Consider the following 25,777-nt stretch of genomic DNA (forward strand, 5'->3'; position numbering starts at 1 on the left):
AAACTTGTTTTATGCTCTGTTCACCCCTTCATGGTAAATTTAGAGTAGTTCATTTGATATGTAGTGAAACGAGATGTTAAATAATATTTTTTAACCTTTTTAAAGACTTAGTATTTTCTTAATTTAAAAAGAATTATTTTACAACTTAACTTCCCGTAGTTCATATCATAAGTATATTCAAGACGAAAAACCTAATGATATGAACTACGGGAAGTTAAGTTGTAAATCTCCAACGGTTCTATTTTATTAAAATGTATATGCGGGTTATATGTTTGACTTTATCACAGCCATAAGATACTCCCAAAGAAACTTAACGACTGAGCAACACAAACACAACCAAAGCAAGGGGTATTACCAATTGCTTCGGAACGGTAAGCAAATCCGTTTCACTCATCTCCTGTTATTACATCTATATTTTTTATGATTTCTGAAGGTTTCTAAGAAATGATAAAATTTGTATTTTCATTTGATTACAAAAGAGGTATTTCCATTTTCAATTCAACTAAGTGAAGGTTATAATGAACAGAAACGTGAGAAATAAGTGCTGATCCTAAATATATTTTCAGTTTACATTCTACTCTTGCAAAAAAGCACAAACATGGAGTCTGTTTCACACACACCAAAAAAACTTACGACCCAAATTGATCGTAACTATACCGAATTGTTCATGACATACGATCAACCTCAGTCGTATGTTTTGTGAAACCGACTTTTATAACTTTCAGTTGATGAAAAATTATTACCGATCAAACTTGGCTTTCATGTCTATTACTTTGTATAATGTTAGTTTCTTTAGTGAATAAACATACAGAAAAACAATTGTAGCTACTTCTTATTTATAAAAGCGAATTGTTGTTTTTATATTAGATATACATGTTTCTCGTTGTTATTGTGAATATCAGCTACTAGAGATAGTAAAGTATAGCGAAACCTTGAATAAAAGTTACGCTTCCACCTCATTGCAAAATCTAAGTGTGTCCTTTTATGTACAAATAAGTCAAAATGATATATATATTAGACTGGAAGCTAGCGTTTTGATTTTAATGTCATATCATTCAAAAAAATCTGTTTAAAGCAATACTTCATTATTTTAAAACAATGTTTTTATCAACGTACTATATATATTTCTATTCAAAGTGAACACATTCAAATTTACGGCTATGTTTGTGTGCATTCTTTACAATATATATATATTTTACATATCTAATTGAGTATATGGTATCTCTGAAAGTATATATTCTGCAACCATGTATATCGTCTACACTATGATGAAATGCAGTTCATATGAAATAAAGTAATACAAAATAGAAAAAAATAGAAAAAAAACCCAAAACTATGTATACTTAGTCATCATCAATCAGAAGGTTTAAGGAACAATAAATCATACAACAGTTCATCAAGAACTGACTCTATTTTAAAAGAGTAAAATCCATTTTATTCCTTTTTATAATATTTTTCAATGTTTACCATAAATGAATGCAGATTTCATAAAGAAACACACAAGTTTTACAATATTCCCTGTTTTTATTCATATAATTGATAAAACTTACATTTAATTTTCGGGAAATTTCCCAAAATATATTAAAGTTTCAAAATATTTGTGGTAAAGATGTATAAAGTAAAATCACAAAAATACTGAACTCCGAGGAAAATTCAATCGGAAAGTCCCTAATCACATGGCAAAATCAAATGACAAAACACATCAAACGAATGGACGAACATACAACAAATGTATGTGACAACTTTTTATTCGGGAAATGTCCCGAAATCATTTTCAACATTATTATTTATAACATATATGTTGGCAAAGCATTTTGACAAATAGATCTGAAACACATTTCGGGAAAAATCCAGACAAAAATAAACTAAGTACAAAATGTATAACACAGATGTCTTCAAATATTTCGGGATTTATCCCGAAAACCCAAAGTATATGCTAGAAATCATGACTAATAATTTTTTTCACATTTTGGGAAAAATCCCGAAAATATAAATCTATTATCAAGCACACACTTGTTGCATAGACTTTTTTTACCCATTTCGGGAAAAATCCCGAAATAAAATCTACAAGCAAAAATTATGCTACAGATTTCTTAAACATATATTGGGAAAAATCCCGAAAAAACAAAATTGATAAGATTTTACAATACAGAATTTTAATACATTTAGAGAGTTTTTATGTTAATTTGTTTCAAACATTTGTTGAAATATTATGATTCATAAAAAATATGTCTTTAACTGAAAAAAAATATGAATTTTGTTTATAAGCATACTTTTCATTACAGTTCCGAAAAAAGTATTTTCTAAGAAATATAAAGGTTGCTCTCTACTGCATCTCTTTTGTCATGCTTCAGTGATTCCCTATATATAATCAAACAAATTTGTCCCACAAAAGAGGGGGGGGCCAGGCCCCCTCTAAATACGCCTCTGATAAGTGGTCGATTTTAAACTGGCCTAAGCATAAACTTTAACATGTAAACTTTGCAAAAGATTCTTAGTTATTTGACCATGATTGAAGGTTCAAGGTAAAAAAAAATCCCCAAGCACATGCGTTGTCCAAAAGCTTATTCAACTGCAAATAAAATATCCCTAACATACTATTAATGGTTCTCCTTAAACTGAACTTATCACAAACCTTACAGTGTAAACTAAGGAAATTTTCAAAGTCAATATACCATTAGGTTACTGAGAGGCTGGTGAGGAGGGCGGTGCTCTATGGGATTGAGATGTGTGTCTACAATCACATTTCCGTGTTCAGTAACTCATTTGTAATTATTTAAAAAAATGACTTCATAATGAACACTTGTAAGTACAAAGTTTCAAGTTTATTTGACCTTAACATCATAGTAAACTAATGTACACCAAAGACTTAACCTACTGTACTGTTTGTACATCTTGAAAAAACAAATGATTGATAAAAACTGGTTTCAACTCATTACTTCAAATGCCAATGAAATTTTAAAATAGGACGTAAAAAAAAACTAAAACTCAAAAATATTTAATAATATAGCCTCATTTCATTTTCCTAATTTGCACAATTTTTTTTTTGTCACAGAAAAAATGGAAGAAACTATCTTTAATTATATTTTTCTAAATTTCTTTGATGTTCTCCACAGGAAAAAAAAAATACTGTTCTAAAATAAAATACATGTACTATATAATATTACAAATACATAACTACGGGTACAAATCAGAGTAGACATGTGAACAAATCTTCATAACATGTGCAATGTTTGTTATATTCAGATGGAATTATTACATGTTATATAAATTGATCTGTTTCTTTACTGATGACTAGTTCTTTCTTCCTTTCAATCCTGCCTATAAGAGCAAAGTAAAATAACATTTAATAAAAGATAACAAAAACATTCTATTCCACTGTACATGCTAAATGTAAATATTAATAGTGAGGTCAACAATTTTGATCATGTTGATAGGTTGAGACTTTCACACTTGACATTTATAAAAAAACTTCATTTCCCCCTCTGAACATTTTGATTGCCTTGTGTGAAACGCCTTGTGTGACGTTTCAAACAAAACATGATCATAAGGTACATAATTTTTCCAACATTTGTTTACAATAAAGATAGTATAGCCATTAATAGTTTTCAAAATTATTTCAGTGTAGAGTTGAGTAATCTTTTCCCTTTCTCCAATTGAATGTTACTGGCAACCTGCATTCTTCTATGTAACTTTTTTTCATTTTACAAATACTGATCAAGATTTAAAAGGGGAGCAATATTGAGTTTTCAGAAACTACTGCAAGTCCATGTGCCTATCCAAAGTCAAGACTTTTCCTGTCATCTAAAGTTGTATCTTAAAGCTTTTGTTTTTAAGGAATTTGATGTTGATAGTAGATGTTTGTTTGTTTTTGGCTTTTCAATTGACAATTGCGATGTTTATTAAATTCTACAATCACTTGTTAATCATTTCAAGACAGTTGACCTATAAAAATATGATGAAACCTTTTCAACTGATTTTTATACGACCGCAAAAATTAAAAATTTTTTGGTCGTATATTGGTATGACGTCGGCGTCGTCCGAAGACACATTGGTTTTCGCACTCTAACTTTAGTTTAAGTGAATGGATCTCCATGAAATTTCACCATAAGGTTCAATACCACAAAAGGAAGGTTGGGATTGATTTTGGGGGTTATGGTACCAACAGTTAAGGAATTAGGGGCCAAAAAGGGGCCAAAAATAAGCATTTTTGTAACGTTCAGACAATAACTTGTGTGTAAGTGTATGGATCTCTCTGACATTGTACCACAAGGTTCCATATCACAAAGGGAAGGCTGTAATTGATTTTGGGGGTAATTGCCTCAAAATTTTAGGAATTAGGGGCCAAAAAAGGGGCAAAAAACAAGCATTTTTCTAGTTTCATGACAATAACTTGTGTGTAAGTGTTTGGATATTTCTGAAATTGTACTACAAGGTTCCATATCACAAAGGGAAAGCTGGAATTGAGTTTGGGGGTAATTGCCCGAAACGTTTAGGAATTGGGGGCCAAAAAGGGGCCAAAAATAAGCATTTTTATAGTTTCCAGACAATAACTTGTGTTCAAGTGTATGGATCTCTCTGAAATTGTACTGCAAGGTACCATACCACAAAGGGAAGGCTGGGATTGAGTTTGGGGGTGATGAATCATAAGGGGGTTCAAAAAATTTGGGGGGGGGGGATTTTTTTTTTTTTTTTTTTCTTTTTTTCCTTTTTTTTACTTTTAAAATTTTCCATTTTAAGTTGGTTATTTCTGATTTATATTTAAAAGCAAATAATAATGATATGGTAGGAGATACACACCAAACAGGATGTGTAAATTATTATATAATAAGTATTGTGCAATAGCAAGAAATTTTCAATTGCACAGTATTGCACAATAGCAAGAAATCTTCAATTGCACAGTATTGCGCAATAGCAAGAAATCTTCAATTTAACAGTATTGCGCAATAGCAAGAAATATCCAATAGCACAATATTGCGCAATAGCAAGAACTTGTCAATTGTACAGTATTGCGCAATAGCAAGAAATATTCAATTGCACAGTATTGTGCAAAAGAAGATACTTCGTATAAATTGCTTATTTCTTGATCAATTTCAATGGGGTTTTATTCTTGAATTCTTGGGGTTCTTTAATATGCTGAATCTAACCGTGTATTAAGTTTTTAGATTTTGGGCCCCGTTTTTAAATTGGTCCACATTGAGGTCCAAAGGGTCCAAAATTAAACTTTGTTTGATTTCATCAAAAATTGAATTATTGGGGTTCTTTGATATGCCAAATCTAACCGTGTATTTAGATTTTTAATTTTGGGTCCTGTTTTTTAAATTTGTCTACATTAAGGTCCAAAGGGTCCAAAATTAAACTTAGTTCGATTTTAACAAAAATTGAATTCTTAGGGTTCTTTGATATGCTGAATCTAAACATGTGTTTAGATTTTTGATTATGGGACCAGTTTTCAAGTTGGTCCAAGTTGGGGTCCAAAATTAAACTTTGTTTGATTTCAACAAAAATTGAATATATGGGGTTCTTTGATATGCTGAATCTAAACATGTATTTAGATTTTAGATTTTTGGCCCAGTTTTCAAGTTGGTCCAAATTGGGGTCCAAAATTAAACTTTGTTTGATTTCAACAAAAATTGAATATATGGGGTTCTTTGATATGCTGAATCTTACCAAGTATTTAGATTTTTTATTTGTGGGCCCGCTATCAAATTGGTTCATATTGAGGTCAAAAGGGTCCAAAATTAAACTTTGTTTGATTTCATCAAAAATTGAATTATTGGGGTTCTTTGATATGCCAAATCTAACCGTGTATTTAGATTTTTAATTTTGGGTCCTGTTTTTCAAATTGGTCTACATTAAGGTCCAAAGGGTCCAAAATTAAACTTAGTTTGATTTTAACAAAAATTGAATTTTTGGGGTTCTTTGATATGCTGAATCTAAACATGTGTTTAGATTTTTGATTATGGGACCAGTTTTCAAGTTGGTCCAAGTTGGGGTCCAAAATTAAACTTTGTTTGATTTCAACAAAAATTGAATATATGGGGTTCTTTGATATGCTGAATCTAAACATGTATTTAGATTTTAGATTTTTGGCCCAGTTTTCAAGATGGTCCAAATTGGGGTCCAAAATTAAACTTTGTTTGATTTCAACAAAAATTGAATATATGGGGTTCTTTGATATGCTGAATCTTACCATGTATTTAGACTTTTTATTTGTGGGCCCGCTATCAAATTGGTTCATATTGAGGTCAAAAGGGTCCAAAATTAAACTTTGTTTGATTTCATCAAAAATTGAATTATTGGGGTTCTTTGATATGCCAAATCTAACTGTGTTTTTAGATTTTTAATTTAGGGTCCCGTTTTTTAAATTTGTCTACATTAAGGTCCAAAGGGTCCAAAATTAAACTTAGTTTGATTTTAACAAAAATTGAATTCTTTTGGTACTTTGATATGCTGAATCTAAACATGTGTTTAGATTTTTGATTATGGGACCAGTTTTCAAGTTTGTCCAAGTTGGGGTCCAAAATTAAACTTTGTTTGATTTCAACAAAAATTGAATATATGAGGTTCTTTGATATGCTGATTCTAACCATGTATTTTGATTTTGGACATTGGACCATAATAGGTAAATTAAAAAAATTGAAGTTCTTAGACCACATTCTTTCTGTGTCAGAAACCTATGCTGTGTCAAATATTTAATCACAATCCAAATTCAGAGCTGTATCAAGCTTGAATGTTGTGTCCATACTTGCCCCAACTGTTCAGGGTTCGACCTCTGCGGTCGTATCAAGCTGCGCCCAGCGAAGCATTTTATTATAGTTTGTTCTTAAGTTGTGCTGTAACACCACTGTCCCAGGTTAGGGAAGGGTTGAGCACTCAAAAACTTGTTCAACCTGCCACATTCTTTATGTGCCTGTCCCCAAGTCAGGAGCCAATACTTCCATGGAAATCGTTGGTTTTATATGTATGTTATATATTTGATTTTCGCTACTTGTTTTGTTATAAATTAGGCCGTTAGATTTCTCGGGGCCTTTTATAGCCGACTATACAGTATGGGTTTTTCTCATTGTAGAAGGCTGTACAGTTACCTATAACTGCTTACATCCACTTTATTCAAACTTTGGTGGATAGTTGTCTCATTGGCAATCATGTACCATCTCCTTATTTTTACACAAGTATATATAGGTCAAAACTGCATCTATGCTGTTTATTTATTTTTTCTGTTGTTGAGTTGCATTTCATCTGTACTAAACAGGTATAAATTCTTGTAACAATATGTTTTATCTATGTGAAAATCATGTATTATTTATTCCTTTCAAAATTCTGTGAATAAATAAATGGGGAATGTGTCCATGGGACACAGATGATGCCCCCGCTTGCATATAACATTTTAAAGGGTAATAAATCAAGAATGGTAAAAGTGACACACAGTACCCAAATGAGTACTTGATCGGAGTTTTGTGGTACAATGTAATATGCATTGTGTATAAGTTGTTGAACATTTGATTAAGCAAACTTAACTTTATAGTGAACTAAAATGAATAAACAGCTGCACCATGAGTGCATGATATATGCCCATCACTTTTTCAAAGAATAAAGTTCAATAACTTCTTAATGTCATATCAGAAATTCATGAAAAACTAAAGGGAGGTTATCTTAATAGATACAACCAGTAACCAAAGTTTCATGATAACTGCTCAAAGCATTGTTAAAAAAAACAGGAAAATCCCCCCTTTTTATGAATACAATCACATAACTCCAAAACTTAAAACCTAAACTTGATAAAAATCAAAAGGGAGCTTAAGTCAATAGATATAAACAATTCACTAAAGTTTCATGAAAACTGCAGAAAGCATTTAGAGTCATTGTCCGAAAACTGGAAATTCACCCTTTTTTAATGAATAAAACTCCATAACTCGGAAACGTAAAATCTTGAATTTATAAAAATCGAAAGGGAGATCATGTCAATAGATATAAACAAATCACCAAAGTTTCTTGCAAATTGGTGAATTTTTTTTTGAGTTATTGTCCGAAAACTGGAAATTCCCCCTTTTTTAATGAAAAAAAAACCAAAACTTGGAAACTCAAAGCCTAAAATTTATAAAAAACAAAAGGGAGCACACGTCAACAGATATAACTAATTCACCAAAGTTTCATGTAAATTGGTTCAAGCGTTTTTGATTGTCAGACATGTTCACGACAGACGGATGGACGGACAACGATATACCATAATACGTCCCATAAACTGGCGTGTAAAAACTTGGCAATTTTTCTATTTGTAAAGGAGCATAACTCTAGAACAGTAAAAGTGAGGCCACCAACATTCAAACTTGATCTTTGTTTTGTGGTAATAAGCATTGTGTATAAGTTTCATAATATTTGGTTCAGGCAAACTAAAGTTAGAGAACGGACACCAAAAAAATCAGCAATTTTTCCATTTAGATCTAAAATGGTAAAAGTGACGCTACCAAAATTCAAACTTGATTTGTGGTTTGTGGTAATAAGCAATGTATAAGTTTCATAACATTTGGTTGAGGCAAACTAAAGTTAGAGAACAGAAACCAATTAATGGGACGTACAGACTTACACTGGTAAATTATTAAGTCAGGGATTTCGTTACCATAAGTTACTTAAAACTTTTACTAAATTCTTTCATAGATACAAAGATTTGATTAGTAAATTTGGCTGTACCTGAAGAAAACTTATAAAAAACGGTATTTCACATCCTAAATTTTACAGTAATATTGTACTAAAAGCACGGAAATCACTCTGTGATCCATGTAAACTCATCGAACCTAAATTAAACAAACTTATTAGTAAAGGTTATCTTACAAATGTTGTAATTTAAGATGTTTGATTATAGTTTACATTAGCACAAATAACGATTTTGTCATCAGCAAATTAAAACATAACTAAATTTGTATTTTTTTTAAGTGGGATGTATAAATACAAATCCACGTTAATTTTTTCTATATAGAGGTTAACATAACTATCCTACAACCTGTCGATACTTTTATTTTTGGCATTGCACAAGTCATGTCTTCTTTGACTGTCCATGCATGATATTAAATACTAAATCCCTGGGATGTGTTTTAGTTGATTTTAGTCTCTGATCATGCTGATGCATGATTTTTTTATTATTAATTGATTAATTTTGGCTTTTAACTAGCTTTCAGTATACGTAGCTGCGAGTACTCTCAAATCGTACTTTCATGTTGACCTGTTGATACAATCGCAATGTTTTTTGTTATTCAATGTTTCTCTATTTTTGATATATACCAGCTGCTTTGATAAGTGTTTAGTATGACTTTAAATTTTTACTTCTGTTTCTCGTACTATGAACAACAAAATTATTTATTTTGTAAAAAAAATTTCCATCTATACTGTGTCTTTCTATGTTGTGATGTTACACTATTGTTTCGGGTAAGGGTGAAGGTTGGTACCTATTAAAACGTTTAAACCCGCTGCATTTGTTTGCACCTGTCCTCAGTCAGGAACCTGATGATCAGTAGTTGTGGTTTGTTGATGTGGTTCATAAGTGTTTCTCGTTTCTCATTTTTTATATAGATTAGACCTTTGGTTTTCCCATTTGAATGGTTTTACACTAGTCATTTTTGGGGCCTTTTATAGCTAACTGTTTGGTGTGAGCCAAGGCTCCGTGTAGAAGACCGTACTTTGACCTATAATGGTTTTTTTTTACAAATTGTGATGGAGAGTTGTCTCATTGGCACTCATACCACATCTTCTTATATCAAATTACGTACAGACGTACAAGGGTAAAACTTAATGCCCCCTCCGCTACGACGGGGCATAAAATCAAAGCACTGTAAGCGCTGTAGGCTGTTAACCAAAAACCAAGGCAAACGTAATGATAAAACTGTGGCAGTTTTGCTTCAATTTTTTTTTAAGATTTGAAAGAACAAACATTAAACATTCGTATATTGTACATTTATGTTCATTAAAAGAATTGATTATCTAGGCAAATTAATCAATATTTCATCAAGGTTTTCAAAAGCAACTCATATATCAATGTAAATGATCCCCATCTTCAACCCCAAGTGCATGATGTTACTCCATACCAAGTTTGGAATAAAATGACAGGTGATTATAAAACAGTTGGTCAAATATTCTCGGGCTTTACACTGCTTGAAAGACTTATATGTTTTCTTTAAAATGAGCCATAAATGAAATTTATTATAGGCCCAGAAATAATTTAATAAATAATTAAAGTAAATTCAATTAACCTAGACTCATTTTTTGCATCAATAAAATTTTATAATAAACAAGAAATAATTGTAACAGGATGCCGTTACGAAGTCTCCCAAACAAAGCCCCCATAATTCGTCATTCCTATGGTCTCCTGACATTTGGCAAAGTCCAGTCCATATTGGTTTGGTCTAGTAAAGTGATATGCATATGTGACACCTAGGAGATTGACCCTGTATGTCATTCAAATCTTTTTGAAATGATGAACAGGAATAAATATGGTTTAGGTGTAGGTATCTCGACCATTTACAAGTTCTCAAACAGGAGGGGTTGGGTGACCCCAGGGACTCCCCCTATATTTCATTTGATTTGTTATATTGTCCCATACATGAATACATATGGTTTAGGGGTGGGGATCTCGACCATTTCCAAGTTCTCAAAGAGGAGGGGTGGGTGACCCTAGGGACTCCCCAAATATTTCATTTGATTTGTTATATTGTCCCATACATGAATATATATGGTTTAGGGGTGGGGATCTTGACTGTTTACAAGTTCTCAAACAAGAGGGGGTGGGGTGTCCCCATGGACTCCCCCTATATTTCATTTGATTTGTTTTATTGTCCCATACATGAATATATATGGTTTAGGGGTGGGGATCTTGACTGTTTACAAGTTCTCAAACAGGAGGGGGTGGGTGTCCCCAGAGACTCCCCCTATATTTCATTTGATTTGTTTTATTGTCCCATACACGAACGTATATGGTTTAGGGGTGGGGATCTCAACCATTTCCAAGTTCTCAAACAGGAGAGGTTGGGTGACCCTAGTGACTCCCCATATATATTTCATTTGATTTGTTATATTGTCCCATACATGAATATATATGGTTTAGGGGTGGGGATCTCGACCATTTACAAGTTCTCAAACAGGAGGGGGTGGGGTGACCCCAGGGACTCCCCATATATTTCATTTGATTTGTTTTATTGTCCCATACATGAAAATATATGGTTTAGGGGTGGGGATCTCAACCATTTCCAAGTTCTCAAACAGGAGGGGGTGGGACGACACCGGGAACTCCCCCAAATTATTTTCATTTAATTTCTTTTATTGTCCCATACAAGTATATATAATGTTTAGGGGTGGGGATCGCAACGGTTTACAAGATGAAAGTACATTTTCAAATTAAAGGGGGTTGGGATGACCCCCAGGGACTCACCCTATATTTTGGTTGATTTTTTTTATTGTCCTGTTCTCATTACTGAAGACTGCATGTGTCTATCACTTACTGTTTTCGAGAAATAGTCATTTGAAAATTTAAAAAAAATATATCCCATAGGGTTCTATAGTAAACCCCTCCCTTCTTCAGGCCCCTCCAAATACCCCTAAATAGACCCCAATGCACAAACAAAAGATTAATGGCTCCGCTAGACATGTTAGTCTAATATTTTATGAAACCCTAAGTAAATCTGACAAACGGTCAAAGTTGTCTTCTTAGACGGTTTGAGTGGATTCGGTCCGACTTGTCTCGGGGACGAGTTGTCCACATTACTTAAAACATCCCATCAATGTCGATGTCCGCATCTGTTTCATGACCTCGTTTCATTCATAAAATAGCAACCACCTTATTTGGCAAGATAAGTTAAAAATTACCACCCATTAATTATATATCTTTATATATTTCCTCTATCATAGAGATTTGTTGTACATGAACAATATTCCTGTGCATTTTGCCATTTGCGAAATATAAACGACTTGTAATTACCGATTTTCGGCAATGAAATATTTCATACAATTGTTCTTAGACATCGTAGCCAAAAGCACAGGGGATAATAAACTACGTACGGATTTCTATTGAGCACTAACTTCCTATGTGCAACTTCAAAAGTTTTGGGTAGTTCGACGATCATTTAAGGTTTTTCTGGTCATATTTTTTGTATTCCAGAAATAAAAGTATTAAAAAAATGTCCAATTAGTTATGAATAACATAATCTAGCCAGCTAGATAATAACAATGGCATGCATTTCAGCATTTATTGGGTAGAACACAAATCTAGGGTGCACGCATAAGGCAGCTTAGCTGCCTAAAAATGCATATATATAAAGCAGCAGGACTCTTATTAAGACTGAATGTGACAGTACCCTATTCTGCATTCTTTCATCTTTAACCATTTATACTAGTTCTTCTGCGTATCTCCTGATTGTTGTCATGAATTTAGGTTCTTCATTTCTTTTACATCCAGGCAATTCTGGTAAGAAAGCACAATATTTCAAGCTAAGTGTATCCATGGTTTGTCCTGGGTGTATTTTGATAAAAATGATAAATGTTGATTGCATCTTTTGGTGTCTCTCTTGTAAAACAATAATGCAAAGTCTCTGTGTGTTGTTTAAAATTACTAATCATAGGAATTAACCAGTAACATATATTGTATTATAATTTCACTTTTGAAACATCTGGAATAATCCTGAACAGTGACTGCACAGTTTCAGCATCCTTTGTTCTTAATTTTTCTGATATTAGCTGAAAGCAGGATCAATATCTCCATGTGTGTGGCCAACAAGTACGAACGACCAGAGAACCTGAAAAAAAATATCTGTTGAGTTCTTGACTAGTATCATTTATTTATCCATTAAAGAGGTAGAGCTTTGTTAGAATTTTGAAAAGTGGAAGCAGTATAAATACTTTTAATACACTAAAATATGTAATAAATAAAACAAGAATGTGTCAATGAAACACAGATGTCCCGGCCTGCTTGTAAATATATCTCAAATAATAAAAGACACTTCTCCACACTTAGTAGAGGTTCATTGCGTAGCTCACCGCCTAGCATTAGCCTGTGTCGACACGGCAAAAGAAATTCCGGACATTAAATTTTTAGAAAGCATTGTTAGCACTGTATATTCGTATTACAAACGTTCACCCACAAACCTTGCCGAACTACGATCATGGCAACTTATAATAGATGATCCGTTGTTAAATCCGCTTGATATTCATAAAGTCCGCTGGCTTTCTATGGGAAACGCTTTAGACAATCTCCGCCGTTCTGTTGTCTCCATTGTAAACATGTTAGGCGACCAGAGTGACACCGACATCGTGGCTAATTCTCTTCACAACAGTATGACAACATACAAGTTCTTTTTCATGCTCTACTTTTTATCCGACCTGTTTGGTAAAATTAATCAGCTCAGCAAATCACTTCAAAAACGTGACTTGTCTTATGCCACAGTGAAACAATTAGTTGACTCTTTTCTTATGGCAATAGAGGCCGAGTACTTAACCGAGATTCCTTCATTTGGACCATTATGGGCCGAATTTCTAAAATCAACAGACCAATCTGACAGCTTCAACACTATCACCTTTAAACGTAACAACCGTGACATTCATCTCAAGACAAGAGCCGTGCAATGTGCCCAATTGATACATGATAACATTCGTGACCGATTTCCAGACAACAAAATTTTCGAAGCATTCTCTGTATTTGAACCGTCGAACTTTCCAAGTAGTGTTGACGACCTTCCTCGCTACGGTGAACAACAGTTAGAGTGTCTCGGAGACCATTATAGTATAGTCAACCAAGAAGAACTACAAATAGAATGGGGCATACTTAAGTATTTGATCTTCAACAACTACAAGGGACTTTCGTTTGCCGATCTGTTGACTGCAATTATTTCAAGAAAAGACCAGTTCCCAAATACAATTTCGCTAATGGAAATTTCACGTGTTTTGCCGGTTTCTAGTGTTGAATGTGAAAGGGGTTTTTCAAGGCAGAACATTATCAAGACAAAACTAAGGTGTAGTCTAGGTATTGACGCTTTAGATCAACTTATGAGGATAAGCTTAGTAGGTGTAGATGTTAAAGACTTTGACCCTGTTCCTGCTATCCGCAAATGGCAATCCGTTCGTAACCGCCATGTTTATCAGAACAATGCATTTAGCAAGCTCATGAATGTAAAATCTTAAATTAGACTAAATGAACTTCTAATCTTGTGCTGTGATCTGTGCTTCTTTTCAATGTGCTCATTGTAATATTTATTGCGTGTGTTTGTCAACATTGTGCTCTTCTGATATTTTATTGTTGTTATATGCTTACATAAAATATCATGTTGTTATTCATTAAATTATTTATCAACTGAGTATGTTTTTATTTATTCCTTATTTTCTAAATCAGGTTGGGAAATTGTACAAAGAAAAATGTTATCACTGTTCAGTAGATTTTACACGGTTTAAAACAATATCCTTCATTGGGCCTCCTCAACGTTATCTATAAATACCGCATCAGTTGTAAAAGTCACGTGGTCAGGTAATCAATACACAAAAAGAAAAGTATCACGTGTATTGATGATCAAGTTGTACTGCAATTAAAGCCAACATCAACAGTTTCAAATAAGATGGCCTTAATTTACAAAGTGTTAAGTACTCACAGAGAGAAGATAGATTATATAAACAGAAACAAAAACATGAGAACAGTCAGGTACTGAAGCTGATTGATGCAATGATGGTTACTGTATTACGATACACAGAAAAATGACACAATACCGAGGATAATATTTTATTTATTTTTAGAATGAAGAAAACAAAACAGTTATAAATAATTTTATTGCATATAACACTACTAATTATTTAGACACATATATCAATTTATGCATCCTCTCAGTTACATTTAAGTATCCAGCTGATCATTGACCGTCAAAAATATTTCTTTGAAAAATGTCCGTGCTGACGTCAGGAAATTTTGGAAGCCCTGCTCAAATTTATCAATTTTTTTTATTAATAAAGTAACATAATATGAGAATGGTGAAAGAGACGACACCCAAACTTGATCAGTGTTTGGTGTTAATAAGCATTGTGTATAAGTTTCATAACACTTGGTTGAGGCAAAGTAAAGTTAGAGTGCAGTTTGGGTTTTGAACTAGTACCATCAGATTAGTATGTACTGTACTGCGATAAAAAAAAACATGAATCAATATCCATTGATATCAGGGAACTTGAAGTAATTGAAACCAAACCTACAGACTAATGACAGCCAGAAACAACTATCCGTCAGAGTTAAAATGAAGTGGATGTAGGCAATTATAGGCAATCGAACATTTCTTCAGAACCCTAAGTTTGTACATGTCCGGCCCTTTTATAGCCAACTATATATACGGTATTGGTTTTCAATTACTTCAAGTTCCCTGATATTGATTCATGTTTTTTTTATTGCAGTACAGTACATAGTGGTACTAATCTGATGGTTTATGAGAGCACAATTAATACAAAGACAACAACATGTTTATCAAAATATCATTTTCATTTTGTTACTTAATATTCTAAAACCACAGAAGAAAAATAAATTTCCATATCTTGCCCTGTTAATGAGTTTTGATGAAAATTAGTTTTAAAATTATTCATCAAATACACAGGATAAGAACATGTGGGTATAGTGCTCTGTGGTTAAATAATTGACTCATTTTCATAGGTTTATGACCACTGACCAGCTGTAATAATAATGGCTATAGAAAAAAAGGTGTATAATTAAACAAGTGTTTAGAAATGAAGAAGATAATGAACTTCAAAGAAAAATACATTTTTATATTAGAGCTGCCATGAGAAAAAACATATAATAAATTTCATAGCAATACGGGAATTAAAATATTAATGTAAAAGCATAAATCAAATATATATAGTTTAAAGTACAACATTTAATATTGTTAATGTTAATAAAATTTCTATAATATAACAGATTTTCTTAAGTTTTCTAAAATATATGAATTTATGATCCCGCTAACATGTTTAACCCTGCCACATTCTGTATGTATGTGCCTGTCCCAAGTCAGGAACCAGTAATTCAGTGGTTGTCGTTTGTTGTTCGTTCATTTTTTTTGTACATTAATTAGGCCTTTGTTTTCTCGTTTGAATTGATTTACATTTGTGATTTCGGGGCCTTTTATATCTGACTATGCGGTATGGGCTTTGCTCATTGTTGAAGGCTGTTCTGTGACCTATATATAGCTGTTAATTTCATTTGTCATTTGGTCTCTTGTGAAGAGTTGACTCATTGGCAATCATACCACATCCTCTTTTTTATATGTACACCTTACAATCATTCTATACATCAAATATAGTTGACCTATACTGCTTTAAGTATTTTAAAAACAGACAAAAACACAAAAACTGAACAATTGACCAATTAACCATGAAGGAGAGGTCAAAGTCAGATGATACCTACCAGACAGTCATATAAGCCTTACAACCATTCCATACACCAAATATAGTTAAGGTACTGCTTATAGTATTTGAAAAACTGACAAAGACACAAAACCTTAACATACAATACTGAACCATGAAAAAGAGGTCAAGGATGAAACCTACCAAACTGACATGCACCCCTTACAATCATTTCATACACCAATTATAATATCTGAAAAAGAGTGCACACGCTGAAATGTCTTGCCTTCTGTGTTAACCATTGTTTATATGTTGATAGTCCTAAACATAAAGCTTTACTACAAGTTTCATATGAACTTTACATGATCCAAGAAAATGAGGCCAAGATCAGATTAACCAATAATAAGAAATACATGTACACCTTACAATCATTTAATTCACCAAATATCGATAGTTGACCTATTGCTATAGTTTTTAAGAAACAGACTTATAACCAAGAAAACTAAGCATTGACCAATGAACCATGAAAATGAGGCCTAGGTCAGATGATACATGCAAGACAGGTACAATCCTTCCGTACAACAAATATAGTTGACCTACTAAGTATTTTTTATAGTTTAAGAAAAACAGACCAAAACACAAAAACTTAACACTGAGCAATGAACCATGAAAAATGATGTCAAAGTAAAATAAAACCTGCGAGACTGACATGTTGATCATAAAAAATTTCCATACATCAAATATAGTTGACCTATTGCATATAGTATTAGAAAAAATTTGTAAGGGTTCCGCGGAACCCAGTGTCTCGCCTACCTTTTCTGTTAATCGCAGGCTCAACAAAAATGAGGAAGTAAATCAATAAAAATATTCCTCTTGATACTATCTTTTGATTGTAAGAAGCTTCTGTCCAAGTTTGGTAAAAATGCAGGATAGTTTATGAATCAAATAAATGTTTAAAAACTTTTAACTGGAAGAAAACAAAATTTCCTTCTAGATACTATAGCATTTGATCATAAACAAGCTTCTGTCCAAGTTTGGTACAAATCCAAAATAGTATAAGAAATTAATTAAGTTATTAAAATTTTAAAAACTTTAACCACAGAGTGAATATGTTGTTTCCTGGCAGAAAATCTAAGTCCATTTAAAAGTAAAATACGGAAAAAATGGATTTATTTTTTTACAAAATTTCCTTCTAGATACTAGCTTTTGATCATAAACAAGCTTCTGTCCAACTTTGGTACAAATCCAAAATAGTATAAGAAATTAATTAAGTTATTAAAATTTTAACAAGAGTGCACACGCTGAAATGTCTCGCCTACTAAACTGACCATTGATTTTATGTTGATAGTCCTACATATAAAGTTTTACTACAAGTATCACATTAACATTTATGATCCAAGAAAATGAGGTCAAGGTCAGATAAACCAAGCCAAAAATACATGTACACCTTTAATACAATCCCTCTATACACAGAATATAGATGACCTATTGCTTATAGTATAAAAGAAACAGACCTAGCAAACCATGGAAATTCTATATTGACCAATGAACCATGAAAATGAAGTCAAGGTCATTTGAACCCTGCCAGACAGACATGTACACATTAAAATCATTCCAAATATAGTTGACCTATTGCTTAAGGTATCTAAGAAAAAAAGTTAACCAGGAAAACTGAACATTGACCAAACAACCATAAAAATGAGGTGAAGGTCAGATGATACCTGCCAGACAGACATATACACCTTACAATCATTCCATACACCAAATATAGTTGACCTATTGCTTAAAGTATAAGAAAAACAGACCAAAACACAAAAACTTAACATAAGCAATGAACCATGAAAATGAGGTCAAGGTCAAATAAAACCTGCCAGACTGACATGTACATCATTAAATATTTCCATACACCAAATATAGTTGACCTACTGCATACAGTATTAGGAAAACAGACCAAAACACAAAAACTTAACATTTATAGCAATGAACCTTGAAAATGAGGTCAAGGTCAAATAAAACATGCCAGACTGACATGTACATCGTAAAATATTTCCATACACCAAATAAAGTTGACCTACTGCATACAGTATTAGAAAAACAGACCAAAACACAAAAACTTAACATTGAGCAATGAACCATGAAAATGAGGTCAAGGTCAAATAAAACTTGCCAGACTGACATGAAGATCGTAAAATATTTCCATACACCAAATACAGTTGACCTATTGCATACAGTATTAGAAAAACAGACCAAAACACAAAAACTAAACTATGACCACTGAACCATGAAAATGAGGTCAAGGTCAGATGACACCTGCCAGTTGGACATGTACACCTTACTATCATTACATACACCAAATATAGTAGACCTATTGATTATAGTATCTCAGATATGGACTTGACCACGAAAACTTAACCTTGTTCACTGATCCATGAAATGAGGTCGAGGTCAAGTGAAAACTGTCTGACGGGCATGAGGACCTTGCAAGGTATGCACATACCAAATATAGTTATCCTATTACTTATAATAAGAGAGAATTTAACATTCCAAAAAATCTGAACTTTTTTTTCAAGTAGTCACTGAACCATGAAAATGAGGTCAAGGACATTGGACATGTGACTGACGGAAACTTCGTAACATGAGGCATCTATATACAAAGTATGAAGCATCCAGGTCTTCCACCTTCTTAAATATAAAGCTTTTAAGAAGTTAGCTAACGCCGCTGCCGCCGCCGCCGTAGCTGCCGCCGCCAGATCACTATCCCTATGTCGAGCTTTCTGCGACAAAAGTCGCAGGCTCAACAAAAACTTTAACCACAGAGTGAATGTGTTGTTTCCTGGCAGAAAACTAAGTCTATTTATAAGTAAAATACGGAAAAAATGGAATTTTATTTTTACATAATTTACTTCTGGGTGGTCCTAACCCAGGATAAAGGGGGGGTTCCAACTATATGTCCCCATTCAAATGCATTGATAGTAAAAAAAAAGGTGGGGTTCCAGACCATTTAGAATTAGCTGAGCCTGTCAAAGCTATTCTGCATATAAAATCCTGAAATCCAAGTACATGTATAAAGAGTGTAAGAGGGGACGAACAGACAGACAATATTACAATAAATTATCTCTAAAAAATTTCAAACTTTAAAAAGATAGCTCTCCCATTTATATCTTAAAACAAGAGGCTCTCAAGAGCCCTAATCGCTCACCTGTAACATTTTGCTGAAAATCTTTCATCAATGATTATTTTTGCTTTTCAATATTTATTAATGAGTGGCTTAAAAATGCCATTTAAATGTTCTTTGTATCTGTCATATTTTCTTGAAAAGCAAAAAAAATGCATTTTACCCCTATGTTCCATTATAGCCATAGTGGCTATGTTTCTTGACGTGCAAGGAAATAAAATAAAAAAAATATACTAAATACTCGTGAAACTCATTCAGCCCTAGTTTGGCTCAAAAAAATTCAGCAGTTTCAAAGCAGAAGATTTTTTGAAGTAAGGCAAGCAAACTAGATGAACAAAGTGTGAAAAATTGTCTTTAAAGGGCAATAACTCCTTAAAAGAGGTCAATTGACAATTTTGGTCACATAAACGTTTTTGTAGATCTTACTTCGCTGAACCTTTTTTTATCTTTATCTGCAATAATATTCAAGATAATCACTAAAAACTGCAAAATTTCCTTTAAATTGCCAATTTAGTGGCAGCAACCTAACAATGGGTTGTTCGGTTCAGCTGAAGGCTGATAGATTTCACCTATTGAACATTTTTACCCCATGTCAGATTCACTCTAAATGCTTTAGTTTTTGAGATATAAGCCAAAAACTGCATTTGACCCCTATGTTCTAGTTTTAGCCATGGCAGCCATGTTTGTTGATGGATCAAAACTTCGGATACAATTTATAAACTAGATACCTTAAGGAACATTCAGGTAAAGTTTAGAAGTATTCGGTCCAGTTGTTTCAGAGCAGAAGATTTTTAAATGTAAGCAAACATGATGAACAAATTGTGTAAAATTTAAAGGGCAATAATTCTTATATGATTTGCATATCTATAAATACTTGAATTGGATTGGTGAATTAGATTTTTTCCCTTGGTTTACACTTGATAAACCATATGTTTCCGAAACGTCTTTCGTAACCAGTTCACTGTGATCTATTCATGCGCGATACACATGCATGCAGGGATCCCGGGATTTTCAGCAAATTGAGATTGAAAAACAAATACATAAAATTTGTTTCTATTCAATGCATATTTAACAAAAAAGAAATAATGCATTAAAAACCTTCTAAAATGTATATAATTAAGATTTGAATAAAATTCCGTGAAATTTCATGAATGATTTAGTGATTTTACATCATTTCAAAATACGACATCATACAAATGAAAACTTAAAAGGGAAAGATTATTTCACTACTTGTATGCTTCAAATTTGAATTATTTCTCATTAAAATGAAGTTTTTGATGAAGGTGCCATTTCATTTCAAACTGTAGGAGGAGTGATCCTGAAAAGCTATATGCACCTCTTATGCAAGTAAATACTCCAAAAATGACAAAGTTCAACTGTCTCGCAAAAGAGCAAATATCAATAAAAATCAAAACCCTGACCACATGCACATCTTCAATATATGTACAAACCGCCAGCAAAGTGAAAACTTCCTATCATATATTCAAATGTACTTACCATCCATTTCTTTCATTTTTTTTAATTTCTTTCATTTTTTTTATATCTATTTTACCAATTTTTCCATATATATATATATATAGAGATCAAAACCATAAAAGATATTTCTTGTGATGGAGAAATCAAATTTTATATGCTAGTATATATATTTATCTTACCTCCTATACACTTGTAGGAATATGATTGGTTAAAAGCAACCGCGTGGAGACCATGTATATTCCATATTAGGTTAGTAAGCGGGGCTTATTTCTATTCACGGTTAGTAGTGGTGTTATGTCCCTTTATTATAACAAAACTGTACTGAGAAAAAATCTTAAAGGTTTCAACAGACGATCAAATTGATGATGATCGAAGATTGAAATAAATTCATAAAACACATTTAAAGCTAACAAGTTGTTATTGTTGGCATTTTTTTTTTGTATGACCAATGGAAGTAGTTTCTTAATGCTAACGGTATTGAAGACTTGCTCACTTTGATAGGTCACTAGTCTAAATACCACATGTTAAGATAGTCGGTAAGATAAATTCGTTACATAGTGTGCTAGTGACGTAATACGGTATATATGGGGTCAGTAAATACCATATGGGGATTCGAGCGAATCCCCATATGGTATTTACTGACCCCATATATACCGTATTAGGTCACTAGCACACTATGTAACTAATTATTTTATCAGAGAACAATTTAGAATATGGACAACATAAAACTTTTTTTATCTTTTCATTGGAAGGAATAGTGGAATATATATATCATAATGGAGAGTATGGATGGGGTTTACAGAATAGAGAATAATTGACAAAAAAGTGCAGAATAAAGGACAAACAAATCAAGAATAGAGAAACAATTGCAAAAATAATACAGAATATTGAATAATGGGGCACACAGATATAGTGAATAGAGATAATATGAATGGGCAAAATAAATATTAAATAGAGAGGAAAATGGTATAATATTTAAAGAATAAAGATCGACATAAAGGACCCCCTCAGTCATCCAAACCCTCATTTAGCAGAACAGTAAAAAAGATAAAAATCTACTTTCAAGGAGTGTATTATATGTGGACTTTTTCAAACAATTTCATACATTCCCCATATCTTTAACTATTATTATATTACCAAATACTTACATCTGTCCATTATTATGTTGTCTTTTAGGTCACATTGCATTTCAAGCTGCGATGTTCAATACTTGCACAGTTGTACACCTAGAAAAAAAAAATTTCTGCAAAAATAAGATAAAACAGTCTTGTGAAACTTAGGCAAACTGTCATACTAGTATATAGATACAGAATCGTGTGACTTTCTAACAGAAAATTTACATCACATCAATGAGAAATTGCAAAAAGGAAATAAAATTATTCATTTGTCACTTTCTTTGTTGATGATACATGAGGGCATTAGCGGCCTTATTTTTACATGCTTACAAATCAGTATCCAGGAGAGCAGTAAATATAGAGGCTCTGCACCGGGGCCCTCCCCCTGAAATTTTGCACCCTGGTGCTCTTTAGGGAACCAGGTGCTTTTTTCAAGTAAGGAAAGAGTTTAAATATTATCTATCATGATGCCTTAATCATCAAAAAGAATGCAGGACAAAATTTTTCATCCTAGCCCACCCATAAAAATCAAATGGTTAGCTCCCTAATAAAAGATGATTTAATTGATCATTGAAATGTGTGTCAGAATGAGAACTTCTCAATGTTCATTTCTTTAGGAATATTTATTACCCTAAATTAATGTTTTTATTGTCGTTAAGTGCCTGACACAGTACTGAGGATAAAATTTTCATATCTCTTCATTTATATCTACAAATTCTTATGATGTTTCACATCATGCACTGGGGGATTAAAACCCATGAAATTGAAATTTTTCACACATAATTGACTAATAGTAGTACATGTAATTGGGAATGTAATCATGTAATAATGTTTTTCCCAGTAGGCAGTTTAACCAAACTTCAGATAGAGGAGACATAATAAATCTATTATACATGTACTATAAACACAGCATGCACAGGACATGTGATCCTACCATAATGATGAACTGAGTATATACTGTTGGGGGACTCCCTTTAACAAATAATGCGAAGTTAAAATTTTGTTATTTAGATTCTGTGAATTTTTAAAATTTAAAACATTCTTATAGCTTGTTGGAAAAAAATATTATTTATAAAATTATACTTAATCATCTGCAGAATTTTTTTATTAATGAAAAAAAAAAAGAATTAGCATAAATGATTAATCTATAAACATGATAAAGATTATAGTCGATCCGATCCGGGTAATTTCGTACAGGCAGGTAAATACAATACATATTACATTTCTCTTGTTTATCAAACAGGGAACCAAATGACTTTCATTTAGGACCGAAAGTGTACGGAATTACCCCAACCGACTCTAATGTAAGATCAACCTCCTTGGTAAGATATGTACATGCATTCATACACTGGGGCTCCAGTAGGGTTTCACCCTAAGGTCACAAGGCTTTTGACCTTAAATGAATGGTGTCTAGAAATTTCTCCAGGTTACTTTTAAGCAAATAGAACAGTTTTGAACATTTAAAAAGTCCCAAGTACATGTAAATATTCAGGGGTGTGGAAATGTATGTTGTGAGCACTTGTCCATGGGCAAGTAAAACTGTAAATTTAACTTGTCCGTAAAAAAAGTTACTTGTCCTGAAAGTCCCAATAAATATTGAAGTATTTAACTGTTAGCTTGTATGCATGATTCTTAGAACTGTTTTGCATCACAATATAAATGAAAGTCATTGTGTTTATTTGTACAAATAAAAGAAGGTAATGGGTTAACATCAATGGGACAGAAACCCAACAGCAAACCAACCGAATGAAATGACACTTAGAGGACAATTTTGCAGCAATATTTAATTATAAATTCTAGCCAGTAGGTACATATATACTAAATTTTGAGGACAGTGAGTGAAGAAATGATAACTAATAATAGATTAACTATTGAATTTTATTTGTTTCTCTCAACTGCTTGGCTTTTTCTTGATAGTTAATGGGCAATTAAAGTGTCCCTTCTATCTACCACTTTGCCAACAAATAAGGTTGACTTTTGATCGGCAAGGGTCGGATGCTGTCTACAAATTATACAAAATTTCAATTTATTTTCCGAATTTTCTTCCCTAGATAGCCAAGGGGAATCTGATACCCACGATGTCTGAAATGCTCCCTTCCGATTTTTTTTTTTTCATACTTCTTGTCCTTCTCCGTTTGCGTTTTACATTTTCTACACGACTCGTCACTCTTTTTGTCTTGATTGCCCTGTATTTTTATTAAGTATTTTTCAGAAACTCGATACAAAACTAAAGAAATGACACTTCCGTTAAATGATGGATATATCCTAATCGACAATCCCAGTTCAATGGACAAAGACAATGCAATGTTTACGTGACCCGGGTTCGCATACTTATTTTTTTTTTTTAATTTTGGTAATCGATCTATTTCTGTTATTTAATATTCATCGTCATGAACATTGATGTTTTGACTTAAATATATGTTTTTTACTCTCTGATCATTGTTTTCTTTTACATGAAATTAAACATCTTTATAAGTTTTGAAAATAATTCTTTATTTTTGTTTGAACTAAACTTTGTCATGCATATTATTTTACTTGTCTACGAGCAACTCAGACAAAATAAATTACTTGTCCGGGTGTTCAAATGTACGAGTCGGGCGAGTCGGGCATAGCATTTCCACACCCCCGATATTAATAAGACATAAGATGGCTCGCCAACAATGTATTAAAAAAATTTTAAACAGATATATACATACAGAATAAAAGTGACAAGCCATTTTTACATTTTCACTTGGGGTTTGTGTTGATAGTAAAAAAAGGTATTGTAATCGACTAATAATGGATTGTTGAGACTTGTTATCAGGTTATATGTCTAACATTGTAGAAAATTGGAAATACGGAAAAAAAAAGATTTTTTTTTAAGTGGGCCCAATACGGAGGGTCCATGCCCCAAATACCTGTGATGTAGATGAATAGAAAATAGGGATTTTGTGCAAGTAAAGCCTAGATTTTTGTAAAAAAAAAAAAAACACAGACTTTTAATTAGTTTTATCTATTACAGATTTTCATTATAAAATTTAACTTACTTACAAGTATTATGCCCATGCCAGCATTTATCGTTTACAAAAAGTCCTACACAACATTTAAAAATACAATCCAGTCAAGCACACCCTAAATTTTGGCTAAAAGGTGTACTTGAATAGGTCCATATTTTATAGTAGTCTTGATTCAATGAATTATCTTTATTTCTGAATTTTAAATTTGTTTTATTAAACTGTAGAAGGGAAATTATTGCTCTATCTATTAAGCATTGACTTTATTGTGGTCAAGCAGATGACAAAAAAATATTCTAAATCCAGATTTCCCCATATCCTACCTTAGGATTTCCTAACTGAAGTGGTTCATCTGGAAAAGGTGGAATTTACAGAACAGGTAACAGGTCTGTGGAATCGGAACAAACATTCTGACCTTCAATCTGTTAAAGTTCGATCTACAAGAGCCAAGAAATAGTCAGAGTGGCAGTGTCGATAGAAAAAGCGTCTGTTATCCAAATAAATCAGGGAACCAGTTCAAGAAAGACAAAGGCTGTGTTTGGATATACGCCAGAGGTGGCCTATGGTTATCCATAGGTACCTTTGGTTTGATATTCTATATATCAAAATATCAAACCATGGGTACCCAAAGATACCTATGGGTAACCATAGGCTGCCTTAGGCGTATATCC

The 25,777-nt window shown here is 32.6% G+C and overlaps 1 long non-coding RNA gene across 2 annotated transcripts; it reads right to left on the minus strand.

Moving 5' to 3' along the window:
• Window positions 1-2,781: 2,781 nt before the first annotated feature.
• On the minus strand, window positions 2,782-25,548 carry LOC127720655 (uncharacterized). 2 transcript variants are annotated; one of them, XR_007990910.1, is made up of 4 exons: window positions 25,430-25,548; window positions 22,147-22,224; window positions 12,342-12,779; window positions 2,782-3,321 (listed from the first exon to the last, which is right to left on the minus strand). It is a non-coding gene; the product is annotated as an uncharacterized LOC127720655 (long non-coding RNA). The 2 variants fall into 2 exon arrangements; XR_007990909.1 differs by lacking the exon at window positions 25,430-25,548 and having other exon boundaries at window positions 22,147-22,406.
• Window positions 25,549-25,777: the final 229 nt, after the last annotated feature.

The sequence above is a fragment of the Mytilus californianus genome, unplaced genomic scaffold, assembly GCF_021869535.1.
Source record: "Mytilus californianus isolate M0D057914Y unplaced genomic scaffold, xbMytCali1.0.p SCAF_11, whole genome shotgun sequence".
NCBI classification, from domain to species: Eukaryota; Metazoa; Mollusca; class Bivalvia; order Mytilida; family Mytilidae; genus Mytilus; species Mytilus californianus.